At 35.9% G+C, this 18,489-nt stretch overlaps 1 long non-coding RNA gene across 1 annotated transcript; it reads left to right on the forward strand.

Annotated features, from left to right (window-relative positions):
• The first annotated feature begins 778 nt into the window (after positions 1-778).
• On the forward strand, positions 779-12,509 carry LOC308189898. Its single transcript, XR_013946709.1, has 3 exons — positions 779-829; positions 7,391-7,580; positions 10,226-12,509. It is a non-coding gene; the product is annotated as an uncharacterized lncRNA (long non-coding RNA).
• Positions 12,510-18,489: the final 5,980 nt, after the last annotated feature.

The following is an 18,489-nucleotide window of genomic DNA, read 5'->3' on the forward strand; positions in this document are numbered from 1 at the left end:
CAACTGTTTTCTGGAAAAGTGGTGTTACTTTTTGCATTTGCTGCTACAGAGATGGAGAAAATAGATAGAAGTATGTGGCACAACTCATGCATGTAATTTATTTGTTTTCTCCATTCCATGTTTTCAGAGTCAATCATGTAAGAAAATATTTATTGCTCTAATGTATTGTATTATGTCTACTTTTCTTCACTGGCAGACTATTTTAACAACAGAAGAAACTGCCAAGCTTAGACTGTGTTCCCCCAATTCAGACTTTTCATGAGGTCTCATCCAGTCTCATCTAAATCTCAGAACACTTTGTCCTATGACTTTCTGAGTAAGAAAATCTTCTTTTGGTTTAACAGCATGGACAATTGCAAAACAATGTACCTACATATAAGAACTAAAAATTAAAACAGAAAGACTCTTATAGCTTTTATTCTGGAATTACAATACTAGTGATACTGCAACACTATTACTGCACATCTCTATTTTTTAATATACAAAAGTCTTTCTCCAGGATATGTTGTAAAACAACCCAAAGATATTACAGAAATAGTTGTTTACCCCCTATTCTTAATTACTAAGGGTAAACGCTTCTCCTCAGGACAGGATTTTAAACCAAAACATTTTTATTTCCTCAAGGTATATTACTACACCTAAGAGCCATTCACCGTCTGGGAGTGTTCTTTTTTTGGAAACAAAATTTAACATAATCTTTGGCTACATACCTGTAAAATCTTCCTATTCTACTAAAAAGCACCTGTGCTTCTCTTCCTTAATTTAACTTGCTCTCTCCAGCTGAGTCTATTTCTCATGTTTAGTCACTCAGCAACTGGAATTGGTTCTGGTAAGCATATTTTCTTTTTTGGTCTGTTTTTGTTTCATTTTGGTTATGTCAGGCTTGTGAGCAAACTATGGATAAAGAAGTGTTTTCAGTAATTTGTCAAGAGTAAGGGACAGTAATTTAGCCAGTATCTGAAGACCCTCATCTCCTGTTTTAAAGGCAGTGTTCTTTGTATACACAGCACTTTTTTTTGAAAAAAAAAAAAGCAATAATTTAATTCTTGTTGCATGAATGTTGTTGTTGTTGTTTCTGTTGTTGTCCTTGTTAGTTTGTTTGTTTGTTTTTGAGAAGGAAAATACATTTCTAGAAAACCAAATTTTAACCCCAGGGCTGTTGTGTGAGTATCAGTATCTATAAAGAGTATGTGAACAACTTGCAGAGACTTTCAGGCTTTGAGTCATGTAAACACACCTTTGAGTTATAACACTATGTGTGCCCTTGTTTATTTAAATCTTTGGTCATGGAAAGTAGTAATAGCACTGCAGTAGACTATGTAATGTTTCAATAACATGAAAGACTGAGACAATCTGTCCAGTCTGGGTGGGAAACTTATTTTAAACAGGAAGTTAAAAGCCTTCTACTTTTTCTAATGTTTTGGTAATCTTCTATGGGAGTGACTATTTCTGATGGCTGCTAACATTGATATTTGGGAACTGCTGCAGACATCAGGCATGCAAGTATCATTTACGGAAAGTCATGCAGGCTTTCTTTCTTTTTTTTTTCCCCACCAAAAAAAATACAACAGGAACCATGCTGTGTCCTTGTTCCTCACAGTAAACAAGTGCATTGCTGTTCAATCCAGAGATAAGCTGAAAAATGTCTCATATCCCACAATAAATCAAGTCTGTTCACTTCTTTCATCATTTTGTTTACACCTTTCTATGCTGCTTCAGCTTTCTCACCTGCCATTTGATGTTTTGTACTTACCTGTTTTCATAAGCTGTCTTACATCAGTTGTCACCAATACTCACCTCTCCCCCTTCAATACCTAGTTTTGTGTCTTTTTATCCAGAATTATTTTTTATTTGTTGCTCTTACAAATTTAATTAATTTGAGGTTGTGCAGTATCTTTGCAATTGATTTCAAAAGTTTTCATTCCTTTACCAACTTCTGCTGTTACCTTGTTTCTTCTTTCCATACCTCATCACTATTTTTTAATTATTTTTTAAATTATTTTTTAAAGTCTCTTTCTTACTTATTCAAGATACTTGTCCATCTTGCAGTTGTGATTTGGTTAAATTACATATTTTCAGTCTATTTACTTCATCTTGTGTTCCTGTTTTATCTGCATCTTATTGAACAGTCTTTTCTGAGGTTCTCTTAGCCATATTTTTTGCCTTTGGTGCATCAAATTAATATTTTGAAGTAACAAAAGTTTTGTAGGGGAACTGGGTTTGAGGTTTCTTGTCCCCTACCCCATCCCCAGGCTTTCAAGTTTTGTTTTCTGCTCCTCTATAAGGAATTATTTCTATAAGAGGTACAGATATAGACTGTTGTAGTCAATACTTCATAAAAAGTAATGCTAACTGGTTAGAATATAGAACACACAGAGCAGATTTCCATCACAGTCTTTGACTGAAAGTCATTTACAAAGTAGGTGTGGTGGTTTTACCCTGCTGGGCAGCTAGACTCCACTTTTAATGCGCTCTCACACCCCCTTCTCAGAAGAAGAGGGGGAGAAGAAAGCATGCTGGAAAGAAAAAAAGGCTCATGGGTTGAGGTAATGATAATTTATTTAAAGGGAAAAAGAAGAGAGAAAAATAAAACAAAAGCAAGCAGAGACCACATGGAAGCACAGAGAGAGGAAGAAAAAAAAAAAAAAACATTCTCTACTTCCCATCAACGACTGATGTTCAGCCACATCCTGGGAAGCAGGGCCTCAATACATGTAGTGGTTCTTTGGGGGGGACAGACCTCTTCATAATGAGAGACACCCCTTCTTTGTCCCATTTCTCAAACTTTATTGCTGAATGTGACATCTTCTGGAATATGCCTTTGGTTGGTTTAGGTCAGCTGCCCTGGCGATGTCCCTTCTCCACCTCTTGCTCACACCCAGCCTACTGCCTCTGGGGCGCTTGGAGGGAGTCTTGATGCTATGCCGCCACTGCTCAGCAACAGGCAAAACACTGGTGTGACACCAATGCTGTTCTAGCTACAAGTGTAGAGCACAACAATATATGGGCTGCTGCAGGGAAAGTTAACTCCATTCCAGCCAGATCCAGTACAGCAGGAACTAGGAACTGCAAATAAAACAGGACAAAAGTTTATGACTGGAACTGTAGAGCAGAGATGGACCCTCCACTTGAGAAACACTATTGTATGAGTATTGACAGAGAACATTGGCAGAAGTTTAAATCAGCAAACCCCTCTCCCTACAAGCCAACAGAACAGAAGACAATGACTTCTTGGCATTGAAAAAATTCTAAAAATAGAATCATAGAATCATTTAGGTTGGAAAAGACCTCTAAGATCATCAAGTCCAACAGTTAACCTGACACTACCAAGTCTACCACTAAACCATGTCCATAAACATCACATCTACATGTCATTTGAATACCTCCAGGGCCAGCAACTCAAAAACTTCCCTGGTCAGCCTGATTCAATGTAAATAAATGAATAATAAAATGAGGATTTCTGAGAAGCAGCTGCCTCCCTCAAAGGCAAACTACAATGAACCTTTGTAGACAAGGGACCTAGGACTTTGAATGTTGGTAATGCTGGAGGCAGAGGCAGTCAGGAAAGGAAACAAAAATCACCTTGAAGGGAAATAGAGAGACTCCTTGAGCCACAGAGCTTGCCTGAGCAGCAGATGTAGGTTTATCTACGACAGTGAACTACCTGCTGTTTGTTTTTCGTGCTCTGCTCAAGAAACCTGCACTTTGTGCTTATTTTCTGTAAATAAACAAGATTATATCAAATTATATACCTGACTTCTATAATCCATTTTCTATCTTAACAGAAACAACTTTGCCAGACTGTATTGGCTAACTGCTTCAGCAAAGTGGGTAATAGCATGAATTTGTAGTGCAAATTTAAAGGAAGTGACGAAGATGATTTGAAAGACAGAGTAGAGTAGATGATATCTGTAAATCAGTGGTCTAAATTCACATGGCTGTAAAAACCAACCTGTCTCAAGTTTGCATGAGTTCTCAAAATATAGCATTTATTAAAGAAAAAACAATTGTCAAGAGCCAGTTTTGAGATCTGGCTTGCTATATTAAAGTTGTAAATGGGAACAAGAATGCTATTCATGTACAATAAAAATGACTTTTTTTTAAACTATCATAGAAAAAAATCATTCACAGGGTTTTGACCTGATATAGTTTAAAGTTTCCTAAAAGTACTGTCATGTTTGTCTTACGTCCTTCATGTTTAACAATTGTCATGAAGAATTTCAAAAGGAAAATAGTTAAATGTAAATTCATTAGCATTGCATCAAGTTGATTTGCAATTTGGCACACAAATTACTATTTAAATACTAATAGAAAGTAGTATTAGAAATTTAATTACCCTAGTTTGTCCTTAAGCAGTAAGCATATTACAATCTGAATAATAGTGACCAACTTGACTTTGTAAGGTGCTAATATTTTCTGTTGACATCAGTCAGGTGATGCATGTGGCCACTTTCTGTCACAAAGAACTAGCTAAAATTGGAGTATTTATTCAGAAGTTCAGGCATTTTTAATAATAAAAATAAGCACTTCATTCCAATTTAAATGAAGTGTTTCTTTTCAATGAATCAAAAATATTTGTTCTCTTATAATAGTGGACTTTCGAAAAGGTGAATAGTCAGTTAAGACTAATAGCTCTACTCAAAATGTGTTTCATTTTTCTAAAATATAATTTCGTCACAAAACCATGCATTCTAATACAATAATAATCTCCAAAGCAATTGTATTTCCATTAGAAAAAAATAAACAAAAATTGTTGCACTATGATAGTTTAAAGTCTTTTATAAATAATCTATTAATTTGCAGACAGTTCTGTAGAGACTGTCCCCTTCCACTCCCTTTCAGTTTGGTCTGTTTGAGTTGTGAATAATTGACAGTTATGTCAGGTAATAATTTACCTATTCACTTCAGCAAAAAAAATGGTGATCCTTGCCATTGCTCTAGACAAGTGAATTGTCCATCTCCTGTCTCACCATTTTCTTTTAGTATCTATAACTATAAATGTAGATAGGCAAAAAATGTTATTTTTCTAAAAATTTATTACAGGGGCAAGAGAGGAGTTATGAAAGGGAAGCATTTACTGTAAAGGTAACAGGACCTTTCAGATCATTAGTGTTAAATGCCAGCTTAGTATGAGTGAGGATAAAAGAAAGAGTGAACAAAAGTTAGAGGAACTGGTCTTTTATTATAAGCAGTAGTAACAAAACTCAAGATAAGTAGATTAACTTTTGCCCTGCTGGTTATTATTTGTTTTTCAAAACAACAGCAAAACATTATTATAAAATCATTAAGGTTGGAAAAGACCTCCAAGATCGTCTGGTCCAACCGTCCCCCTACCACCAATATCACACACTAAACCTTGTACCTGAGCACCACATCCAAACTTTCCTTAAACATCCCCAGGGACGGTGACTCCATCACCTCCCTGGGCAACCCGTTCCAATGTCTGACTACTCCTTCTGAGAAGAAAAGTCTCCTAATTTCCAACCTGAACCTCCCCTGATGCAACTTGAGGCCATTCCCTCTAGCCCTATTGTCAGTTGTCTGCAAGAAGAAGCCAACCCCCAGCTCCCCACTGCTTCCTTTCAGGCAGTTGTAGAGAGCAATAAGTCTTCCCCTGAGCCTCCTCTTCTCCAGACTAAACAACCCCAGCTTCCTCAGCCGTTCCTCATAGGACTTGTGTTCCAGGTCCTTCACCAGCTTCGTAGCCCTTCTCTGGACATGTTCCAGGGCCTCAATGTCCTTCTTGTAGTGAGGTGCCCAAAGCTGAACACAGTACTCGAGGTGCGGCCTCACAAGAGCTGAGTACATGGGGACGATCACCTCCCTGGTCCTGCTGGCTACACTATTCCTGATACAAACCAGGGTGCTGTTGGCCTTCTTGGCCACCTGGGCACACTTCTGGCTCATGTTCAGGTGAGCATCAATCAGCACCCTCACATTCTTTTCCTCTGCACAACTTTCCATCCACTCTGCCCCAAGCCTGTAGTGCTGCATGGGGTTGTTGTGACCAAAGTGCAGGACCCGGCACTTAGCCATGTTGAACCTCATCCCATTGACCTCTGTCCATCGACCCAAGCTGTCCAGATCCCTCTGCAGGGCCTTCCCCCCCTCTGGCAGATCAGCACTTACACCCAACTTGGTGTCGTCTGCAAAATTACTGTGAATGCACTCAATTCCCTCATCCAAATCATCAATAAAGATATTAAAGAGGATGGTCCCCAACACCAGTCCCTGGGGAACACCACTTATGACTGGTCACCACCTGGATTTAACTCCATAACCTTATATATATCCTTATATTTCCTTTCATTTTAAGCAGGCAATTAATTCATTTTCTCTAAAACACCTAAATAATAATAATAATTATTATTATTATTATTCCTTTTCTCTAAAACATTTTTCTGCATTTTTACAATGCTGTTCCAGACATTATTGCTGAAGGCAAGTAGAAGCAACTGAAGAAGTTGCTTCATTCTGACAAGAAATTGAACGAATTTTCGTCTTCGCCTCATTAAAAATATAATCTGAAAAGTCACTGCTGAAGTCTTTTGCAGTATTTCATCAGCTACCTTTTGTTGTTTTGTTCTGTTGTTGTTATGCTCTGGTCAAGAAATGTCCAGTGACCTGATCTCAAAGCACTAAATATCCAACCTTGAAGTTTATTCTGTTATGTGTGAGATGTTAGGAGCTCACTCTTTCTTGTGCTGCTTTTTGTACGGCATGTGAGTCAAGCATCTGAGCTTTCTGCCTGTGGCTTGTGAATAGCAACGTTGTTTTAGGATTTCAGACTGATGACAGCACATAAAACGAAGCTGCAGACTTTGTCATAACTGTGTTGGTTACAGTGTCCAGTATTGTACTAATAAAAGCTATTTTGTAACAGCAAGCAACATCTACAAGTGGCTAAGTGCTACTTCACAATGCTTAAAAGGATAAAGGCTGAATGTCTTCAGATGTTGAGAATTTCATTCTTATTGCTTGTATACTTTCTAGTATTTCCCTCACCCTTTCAGAGTTGCTTTCTAATGGGTCAATTTTATCTGGTAGTGTAGTGATAGGACAAGGAGTAATGGTTTTAAACTAAAAGAGGGTAAATTTAGATTAGACATAAGGAAGAACTTCTTTACTATGAGAGCTGTGAGGCACTGGAACAAGTTGTCCAGAGAATCTGTGGATGCCACATCCCTGGAGGTGTTCAAGGCCAGGCTGCATGGGGCTTTGGGCAACGTGGTCTGGTGGGAGGTGTCCCTGCCCATGACAGGGGGGTTGGAACCAGATGATCTTTAAAGTCTCTTCCAACTCAGACCAATATATGATTTATAAAATATAAAACAGTTCAGTTAAGTCATTTTACTGTTGCAGGTGCTTTTTGCCGTTTTCTTTTGTTTAGTCTCTCCAGAATTTCTACTTCACTGAAAATACAGAAGAGACTGTGCTGAGGAGGAATGAGAGAAAGTTGTGATTCATGTGATATACTATACCCACAGTTTACTAGCAACACATTTTTAAATTCAATTAACTGAAACTTTGGGACTCTCGCACTACTACAGTCTTCTTTTTCTGCTGCATCTAGGATGCTGGTAAGGTCTAAAGTTAAGATCTAGTCTTCGGGTTTCTTTCTTTTACTGATTTTGAAAGGAGAATGTTAAAGAATGTCATGATGCCATTGGAATCACAAATACTGTTTAAAAAAAAAAAAGTATACATACAAAAAAAGGAGCACCAAGTTCAGCTGACGTCATGCTGTGTTAGGAATCACGTTCTTCCTATTCAGAAGTTGCAAGCACGGTTGACCCTCTCTTCCTATTTCAAGGTTTGTATTTTCAAGTAGACTCTCTGAATTGCAGGACCTTTAACATATCTGAAAATTCACTATTTATTTTGCAAAAGGTGTTGGTTCCCTCTCTATCTCTCTCTCATTTTTTTTCTCTCCCTTTTGCCCCTGCCTTCCAAACTCCCCTCCAGCTCCAGCTGCTGTGTCCTGAAGCTTGTTTGTGTTTTGTAATAATTATTGCAAAACCTCCATGATCCCTGCTCTCCAGTCCTGAAAATGGATTCTTCTCTACTGTGTTATTTGCTTTGCCCACTCATCTGAATTCCTAGGAGCAAAAGATGCAGAATGTTTCATTCAAAAAGAAACTGTTCCTGTTCCTGCTTTATGCACACTTACCAAAATATCATCTATTTTAATAACAACACAAGTAATTCCAGTAGATGCTACTGTAGCTAAAAAGCCTGCAGTAATAGACCTAATATACTATTTATTACCCTTTAACTTAGTACTTGCACTTGAATGACAATAGTCCCACTGAGAAGCAATTGGTATAAGTTGCCCTACTGTGCCATTATGTTTTAACATCCCTTACCACGCATTTTTGTACTCCAGCAAACGTTTTGACTGTGATACAAAATGTGACATCAGATTTCTCTCTTCTTTATGTAAAAACAACAACAAAAAGCTTGATTTGGGATTAAAAAAAGTATAAAATGAGCTTGATTCTATTCTCTCCACTGAACTCAATGAAGACAGTTTGATTAAGTGACAGAATCAAGCTGTGTATGACATGGTATGGGTATATGTATTTGCTCTATGTGAACTGAAAAATATCCCAGTGGGACTACTATAAAATGCAACAAACTATGATATAATTTGGAACAATGCTTTCCCTGGTGAAGTAGAAAAACAATTTTATGATTAAAATAGCTGGAATAAGCTTACTGCACAGATAAGTAGCTTTTATTTTCCGAAACTGTGGTTCATCAAAGAGCAACATGTACTGTATAATGTATACAGTGAGATAGATAAACCTCCTTCCATATATTGTTTCTAGCCCCAATTTTTTTATAATCCATAGTTTTAAGGAAAACATATGCAAGCCAACAGAGTTTAACACTACAAATACCTACTCTTTCCTAACACAATGTAAGCTCAGAGCAGATATTCATGTTATTGGAAAATGTCTTTAAATCTGTAGAAGAATGACTACTCCTTTGGGCTCAATAATGTATGTACAGCCTACAGGCCATGTGAGGCCCATGATTCTTATTAGCTGCACCTCATTTTTATCCTCATTGCTAGTCAAAACACTTTCTTTGACTTCTTTTCTTAGTAAGTTTTACAATGACATTCAAGTATGTGTTGTATATTTACCTTTTCCGTTTTATTATTAGTGTTTTTTTAATTTCCCTTCTGCATTTAAGAGATCATGCCTGGAAAAATGATCTCTTAGGGATGTTCCTAGGCTTCCTGGACAGATGTTTCTATGCAATGACTTAGCTACTTATAGATAAAAACCGTGCTTTCTTTCTCTTTTCATTCTCTTTTCCACTTTGCTGGTGGGAGTGCAAGGCAAACTCTACTCTTGTATATTGTCTTTGAAGTGTATACATATAAGAACATTTTGGAGAAGGTCATAGTGTCCTGAAAAAAAAAAAATCAGAACTCCAGACCTACCTGAGCTTTCCCAGATACCTCATCTTCGTATGTCCAGAAAGGTTATACTTAATTGTTTGATGGATTCTTGGATGTGTGGCAGCCCAGCCCAAAAATAAGATCTTGAAATCTCCATTGAATAGCTACTGTATGCCTAGAGGTCAGATGTGAAAGACCTGTCAAAAGAGTCATACAAGTCATAACTATATCCAGTCCACTGTACATGTGATTTCAAACAATATAAATATAGTAAGTGAAAGAATAAGTCAGATGACTGCATATACCTATGTTCTCAGGGGTATCTCTACAGGGAACTTTACATTTAAAGTCTTGTCAAAAAAAAAAAAAAAGTAATAATAATTAAGTTTTATCAAAGGTCATCAAGGAGAGCAGCAGAAGTATTTGTGTGGGAAATGTAAAGAACAGATGTGAGTGGTATTTAAATGTTGGTAGATATGAGATATAAACATATGGCACATACACTGTCTTTTAGGTTTGGAGTTATGTTCCTTACAAATAAGCATAAGAGATTTTGAATCACAACTTCTTTGAGAGAAAGTTGTTAGCATTGTTTCTAAGAAAATTGTCAATTGTCAAATAAAGAAAAGGTGACACTGTTGATTCATTGGGTAAAACTACCTTGAATGTACTGTGATGGTTTTGTGACAAAGAAAATACGAAGTTATAAATTGGCACCATCCTTAATGAGAACTGTTTTAAAAATACATATGAATATCAACCTTCAAACTAGATCAGAAGTCTTCAAGTTTTTTATTCCCACTTTTTTTCCAGACAATTGTATTGCTGATATGCTTTTCTACTGACAGTAAATAAAGCTCCAAAAAGCCAGCTTGCTACAGTGGGAGGAAAGAGAAACAAACCAAAGACTATTATAACACTGCAGCTGGAAAAGCTATGCCTCAAATAATATTTCATGCAAGATATTCATGCACAGGAAGTCTACGAAGCTCTATTTTTATTTTAGCAATTGAACTTTTGTAAAATTATTTTTTTAAAAAAACTAAATTTTTCTCTTTACATGTTGAAGAAGAATTAATGTACAAGCCTTATATGGGAAGTAAGAGAACGGACAAATAAACATTTACTATTTTTTTAAGTGGTGGTAAATTTGCTAAAAACATAAAATTGGTTGTATCTTTATTTTATCTCTACATATATACGATGGTGTTAATGTATAGTTAAAAACTGCAGTGTGACTATTGCTTTTTACATTGTGTAATAGTAATAAATAGCTTTGCAACAAAATTTTCATTGGCAGGTGCAATATCACTTGCAGCTCACAGTGTCAGACTGTATGCATGGGGTCAAATTTACGTAAAAAGGATATAATTTGGACTTCTGCTGTGATTTAAATTAGAATAGAAAATCACCCCATCCACACTGGGGGGGGAGGGGGGAAGAGAGAAGGAGAGAAGGAGGGGAAGAGAAGTTGGTAGAAATAATTCAAATATCGTTTAGAATACTTTATTTTTGTTACTATGCGTTTTACAGACAAAAATCAGAGTAAAGATTTGTTCTGTTGTTGTTTCCTTCAAATTATATGTCTAGTAGTTTATTTAAAACCAAATATGATAACTTAGAATGGAAGATACATCTCCTCTGAGCTCCTTGATCAGGCTGATATTTGGTAGAACTTGAGAGAAACAAGGTTTGTAACCTTTTTTTGAAAGTCTCATTGTGCTTTCTTACATTTATTGCCATTGTTGTAAGAAGTGACAGCCTCGCATGGCCTGCTATCTAAAAGATAACTTGAACAGCTATATCAGATGGGCAGAATATAAAATGTGAAAAGTGTAGTCAATGTTTGATGAGGAAGGTGGGAGGAGAAATGAGTTTTCTATAACTGTTTTTCAATAACTACCAAAATCCAAAACCTAAACTACCAGACCATCACTCACTCTGATACCTCACACCAGTAATGACTCCTCCAACTTGCACTGAAGAATTTGTGCCTTACTTTCAATCATATTACAGTACACAGTATCTAAATTTGTCCCAATGTATAACAAAATTTCGCTCACACTTTTTAAAAATTTTAATAGAAAAAAATATATATATATTATCCAAGAGGAAGTAACAGGTTGGGTAAATTAGAGGTATACTGAGAGGTATTCTCTGGTGGGTGGGTAGGAGCAAAAATTGACATTTAAAGCCATGTATAAGACAAAGCGAGTTTAATCATTGTTTTAATGGGGACTTTATAGAATAGGAGCAAGTGGAGTTGTGTGAAAAATCCATCCCAAAGTTTGATGTTGGCATGTGGGATTTTGATCTAATAAATACCGTAGAGCACACAGTACCCATTTGGAGAAGATACTAGTGCTATAAAAGGCCGAATGAGTAGCAATACAATTAATAGATCACTTTCCTCAGAGCTATTTCCATGCCATGTATTTGAAGCAGATTAATAGATGGGCCTAGATTGTTTCAGTTAGCAATTTAGATGGACCTTGATTCACCTTGAACAGAAAGACAAAAGACATGACACAATTCACAGTCTATGTTCCAGATTCTGTTCAACAAAGAAACTTAGAAGAATAGGAGGTGGAGGAAAGAGAGGCATTGAGCAGGGAAGGAGCAAGTAATGTTAAGACTATGAAGACTATGACATTTATTTTTCTGATGAACTCCTTTAGGGGGAAAAAAAAAAAAAGTCCATTTACGTCTAGCAAACACAGAATCCTGCTGAGGATTGCAGTTGAGTACGCACTCAAAATTTTACATGAATGAAATACACAGCTGACAATCTGACCTCAGTTATTTTCCAGCAGTTCAAATTCTGACTGCATGTCGAATGAAGGAAAAGTATTAAAGTGGAAATAGTTTGAAAAGCATAGGTGAAAGCCTCGAGACATAAAAATACGATGTTCTCCAGAAAAGACATACTTGGTTTTAGTTTTGCTTGTGTCAGCCCTAATAGTGTAACTTTTTTTTGAGCTTTTTTCTTTTAATTACTAATTTTATCTCTGCTCATAAGTTGAAACCAAATCCTTTTATCTCATAGCTAGTATTTAATGGGCCTCTGAAAACACAGGCATTTAAATATGTAAGCTTTATAGAGGTCTCCATTTAAAATATTTAAAGTTTGGTGACAAGTACTTAATGATTTTAGACAAAATGACCATGATTTTCCATTGCAATGAACAGTTATTCTTTCTCTGAGACTATCTTTTCTCTTTTATGAAGTGTTTTAGTTATTTGGTTTAAAAAATAAATAAAAATAAAAATAATAAAATAAATAAAAATAAAAAATAAAAAGTCACTCTAGTTTACATAATAACTATATCTGTTATAATCTTGTATAAAATTTTATGACAATGAACTTTATTAATGTTAAAAGAAATTTAGCACCTAATGTATGGCCTGAAAGTTCTGAAAGCTATCTATTCAACTGAGGAAGCCAGGAAAGGAGGGAAAGGCTTTTATGCATCCTTACACATTTGAAACATCTGCCAAACAAGCAAGACTAGACTGCTTGTGAAATTTCTAATTAGAGATCTCATTACAACAAAAAACAGGGGCCTCAAGAAAGACAATAAATAAATAAATAATAAATAAAAATAAATAATAAACAATAAATAAAAAATAAATACAGATTTGACATGTTAAAGAAGACAATCAAACCAGGCCATACGTGTTGAGGAGTGAAACAAGATACGTTAATGCATTTGATAAGTAAATCTTAAAACCCTTATGAGCATACAAAAGTGAAGCAAAATCAACCACTCAAAGCAGAAATCTAAATAACAAATCTTTTTATTTAGAAGAAACAAAATGAAAAATAGTACAGGATATGGGAAAATAAAATAAATCTTTTTATTTTATTTTATTTTAAGCAGTGTCCTGTGTTTAGTCAAGATATATTTGAAAGGAGCAAAAACATCTTTTAAAAAGTTAGTAGAAAAAAAAGACTGAATACATTTAAAGCTAAATTAATGATTCAATCTTGATCAATAAGTGAAATTCATTCAAAGAATTACATGTGAGTACAGAAACATCAGCTTAAATACCAGTGAAATCTTTTAAATTTGTAAAATAAACACTGGTATAAAAGTTTGTGTGCTATTATCAACAAAGTAATTGGAGAAAAGTTATTTGTGTTAAAATAAGTAAGGTTCAAAGGCGAGAAATAAAGAATAATTCCTAATATAGATGTGTATGAAGTAAGGTAAGTACATATATATAAATAAAGTTTGATGGGGAAAAAAAAAAGTGTGATATACTTTTGGATAATTATTTTTGCAATCTAGAAATAGCATCAATAGAAAAACATGGCTTTCAGAGATGAAATCTCAGGTCTAATGACTGCATTTACTAAATGGGACATAGTAAATGTTGTTACGATGGATAAAAAAACACAACTCAATTGTTATGCTATGAAATGGTTTTCAGAGGAATATGATCATAAGTGCGTTACTTCAGGTTCAGGGTGTCCATTCAGGGTGTCCATGCTCAGTGGTGTTATGGAAAGTGCTGTAGAAATTGACAGGGAACTATTTTAAAAGCTAAAAAAAAATCAAAATTCTATTTGGCATTCCTAAATTTCAGGGCAACATCTTTTAAATTTAAGCTGTCACCAGCTGAAATGTGGTTTGACAGAAAGCTTAGAGCCAGACAACTTGATTGTATAACCTCTGATTTTACCTTAGAGGTAAGGTAAGTTAGAAAAAGCAAAAAAAAAAAAAGGCAAAAAAAAAAAAAAGTGTACTTGGAGAATGGAAACTATCAAACAGCCTATATATCTGCGAGAAAATATACACGATGGACGAACATGACCAAACAAGGTATTAATCTTTAGTGAAGTTGTTACAACAAGGCTGTTATTGAACATACAGGAGAAGTTGGAGATACCTTCATCTTCACCTGAAGAGGAGGAGGAGTAAGGTGAATTCTGAATGTTTAAGTGTAGAAACAGAAACAGCTGTGGAGAAGTTGGTAAAAGAAGTCACAGTATTGTAGCAGTTGAAGAGTTAAACAGAGGAAGAATTGTTGAGGTTCATTCAGGAGACCAGAGAAAGGACATAAGAGGACTTCTTGCAACAGAGAGTTGTCAAAAGATTCCTGCTATTTAAGCAGCAATAAAAGACAGCTAATACAGAATTTGTCTTCTATGCAACCTCAAATATATATATTCCTTGAGAAGAAGAAGGTAATAGTGCTATCTGGGGCAAACTTCAACTCCATAGCTAGCCAGCTGTCAGGTTATCAATAGCTTTCATGACTGAGTCAACAGAAAACAATAGAATAAATGGTGTGCTGTGTTAAAATTCCACCATTAGAAAAGCTTAAGGTTATGCAGACATCTGGCAGGAGCAAGCTAGACATAATAGTCCTGCCCTGGCCAAAGGGCTGACCTAAAATAATCCTTGAGCTTTCTAGCTCACCTGGGAGAACTGTTATATTAGAAAGGGTCTGCAAATGCATTTGGGATAGGAAAATCTAGTAAAATGTTCCAGTTCCAGTTCAAAATTCACAGGAACTTGAGTGCAAAATTAAAATCAGAGTTAGAATATTTCTGGCAAATGAGTTTCCTGGTTCTCCACGCAGATGAAGCATCACCTGATATGAAAACATATCTTTTTTATCCTTTTTACATTCCACTCTCTCTTCTCTCTATTCACTTTCCTAAGTACCAATTAAATTCAGAAAACTGTATACAGAACTTTAGTGACAGGTTGAAGGTCCCTTGAAATCCCAAGGCATCCAAATGCATGTGTTGGTGCTTTCCCCAAAAGTAATGTCTTTTAGTGGTAAGTGCATGTTCATGAACGTTGATGCATTAGTCTTATTTTGGGTCTGTCTGAGCTGCCACAGAGGTTTTGCAAAGCTCAGTACCCATCCATGTGTTTCTGACTCATTTACAAATGGAAACCTTGTGGGTAACCTGCAGGTCTGTCTGATGAATTCAGATACACAGGGTCCAACGTGCTGCCAGCAGCCTACCTTAGCCTTGAGGGACCTTCATACAAGTTAGCAAAGCCTGGAGTTTTTGCTGAAATGTGCTCTGGATTGGAAAGCCTCAAGTAGTGTAGTGAGGGTAGTGATAGGACAAGGGGTAATGGCTTTAAACTAAACAAGATTTGATTTTGATGCCCTAAATATATATATATATATATAAAATAAAATAAAACAACATAAAATAACATAAAATAAAATAATTAGATTAAATATTAGGAAGAAGTTCTTTACTCTGAGGGTGGTGAGGTACCGGAAAAGGTTGCTGAGAGAAGTTGTGGATACCCCACCCCGGAAGTGTTTAAGTCCAGGTTGGATGGGGCTTTGAGCAACGTGGTCTAGTGGAAGGGTAACTGGAACTAGATGATCTTTAATGTCCCTTCCAACCCAAACCATTCTATGATTCTATGAAGCAGTGAATTTTTACTTGCAGTGAAGAGAAGGAATCAGGTCTTTGGACCTCGCCAATGCTTGCTTAGGTTAAAAGTGAAATCAAACTCAGCCATCACTACCAGCACCTCCCAGGTCAAGGTGGACAGACAGAGAAACACAGTAAGATGCTATTGGGAACCCATCCATTCACTTGTAATGAGTTGGGCTGGACTCTGCAAACCTACAGAACAAAATGGCACTCCCCCAAAATCTTATACTACATCAACTGCTTCATCCACATCAGGGGAAAGAGAGCAAATCACCAGCAAATCTGTGGCCAGGGCTAAGGCTGGGGACACCACTGTCATTCAGACATAGAACTAATATTCCCAGCCATGCCTCTAGGAAAATAATTTTGATGAATGCACAGATTCCTGTGCCACAATTTGATAAATATTCAGTACCCCAGCTTGAAACCAATAGGCATAGCTATAATTTAAGACCTCTCAGGCCTTTGAATATTTTTGGAGGGTTTCTTCTAAGTGTTTTTTTTTTCTTTTTTTTTTTTTTCTCTAATTATGGCAGACTCTTATACTAATTAGTAAGGTTTGAATTTTAATGGATCTCAGGGCTACAGTACTGTTAGTGAGAGAGGTACACAAGACTAATGTGTTACATACATAAGGCATACATACATATGTGTTAGACTGGAAATATTTTTTTTTTCATGAGCCTTAATCTTTAACCTCCTCTCCAGTGCAGCTTCAAGTCCTGGAATGACTGGGATGTTGCTATTGCTTCAAAATGAGAATGTAACAGAAGCCTTTTCAAAGTATCAAGGATACTCTGAAAATATCAGTGTTCATTAAATGTTATCAAGCATTTTATTCAGATGGCACAGTGCAGAAAGGTCCTGCTGTGCAAGGCCCTATATATACTCAAAGGAGAGAATTCATAGGCTAGTAGCTCACATTCCAGGGAAGATAGACAAAAGGTGAGTGAGAGGAAGCATTTATACTCTTGTTTTATAAAAAGGGCACAGAGAGGTAAATCACTTGTTGAGGTCATACAGAAAATATATAATAACATGAGGTCATGTAAGGCCTAATGCAGTACCTCCCATTATGTCATTCTTTCTTTTAAGAGTATTGCATGACTTTATGGTGTAGGAAATACAGATGCATTTTCATAGTCCTCCATTATGATATGTTATCTTTCCCACATGAGTAAGAAAGTCCTTTATTTAGTAGAATTCGATATGGTGTAAGATGTGAATTTGCAGGCAGTTATAATGGCTATTGGCCACAGACCCAGGTAACCTAAAACCAAACTCATCAAAGGCCATTTGATCTTCCCCCACATCTTGGGTATAGACATTTTGTGGGAGTAGATTGGGCAAAAGGAATGGAGAATTCAGCATTCAGTTAGTTGTATAAATCAATCATATTATGTGCACGAGTGTGTTGTCCTTCATTGGAGGAGTGCAAGCCATGTAAAAAGCAGTAATGAGAAGAGTAAGGTAGGCATTGAGAATTTTCCTTTTTGAGGGATTGTGCCAATGATGTTTTCTAAGGCTGCATTTTGAATAGTAGGATGATGGATAGTCAATCATTTAAAAAGAAATTTTTTAGGTTTTTAGCTTGTATAATAGGATCTCATTAAACAGAGCTCCTTGTTAACTCATTAAGGAAATTCAGGACTGGGGAATGAAAATGGCTTTGCACTTTGTCAGAAGGTAATATGATGCATTGAGTTGTCTTGGAAGCAGGTGTATTTATTTTATTGATTCTTTCCAAAGCATTCTGTGGATTTTATGGCTTCTACTTTTCTCCCTTCTTTTCCATTAATCTATAATTAATCTCAGAGAATGTTTGCTGTGCATCATTGTCATTTTGTACTCTGAGGCTGCTTTGGAAGCCTGTCTCTTGCAGACACAAAAGAAGGATTTTTTTTTTCCCTCAAGATATAGAGGGTGGAAGAAATTAATATTAGGAAGACAGTTCTTGGTTGTTTTGTTTTTGTTTGTTTGTTTGTTTTGTACAACGTCTACAACCCCACAGATTAAATGCAAGAAGTGAGACGGGGGAAAGTGGGCATACGCAACGGGAGAAGAAGCAACATGAGATGGAGAAAGTATTTATTTAAAGTAAATAATCCTGTAGTTCTCTACACTGTTGTATTTGAACACTGGCATGTATAGACTCTCTACCTTTAAACATACAACTCTTTCTAAAATGAGGAAAGAAAAGAGTGTTTGGGTTTGTTTTTGCGATGAATTATTGATTAAATTTTGCAGAAAATTAAGTTAAATGTTATTGACTATATGCTGTCAGAGTGGTTGGATTCTAACAGTAGAAAATAACTATTTTCATTCAACAGAACTTGAAATTTTAAGGAACTAGAAAGCTTTGGTGGTGATCATCATCAAAAAAAAAAAGAAAGAAAGAAAAAAAAAAGGTAATTCCTTCCAAGTTTATGAGCTAAGTGGATGAAGACTTTCCTACCATAAAAAGTAATCAAGTAATGAGAACTTCTCATAACAGTGTTGGACAGTGTTTCATTTGAAAAGATAGTGACATATACTTGGATTGGAAAAGGAAGGGAAAAAAATATTTAGGAGCATATGAAATATTTATTTCAGAACCTTTTTCTAATATACTCTTAAGTAGTCTGTATTATGAGATTCTGCACTGTGAACACATGAACTC

The sequence above is a fragment of the Anser brachyrhynchus genome, assembly GCF_964034855.1.
Source record: "Anser brachyrhynchus genome assembly, chromosome: 2".
NCBI lineage: Eukaryota > Metazoa > Chordata > Aves > Anseriformes > Anatidae > Anser > Anser brachyrhynchus.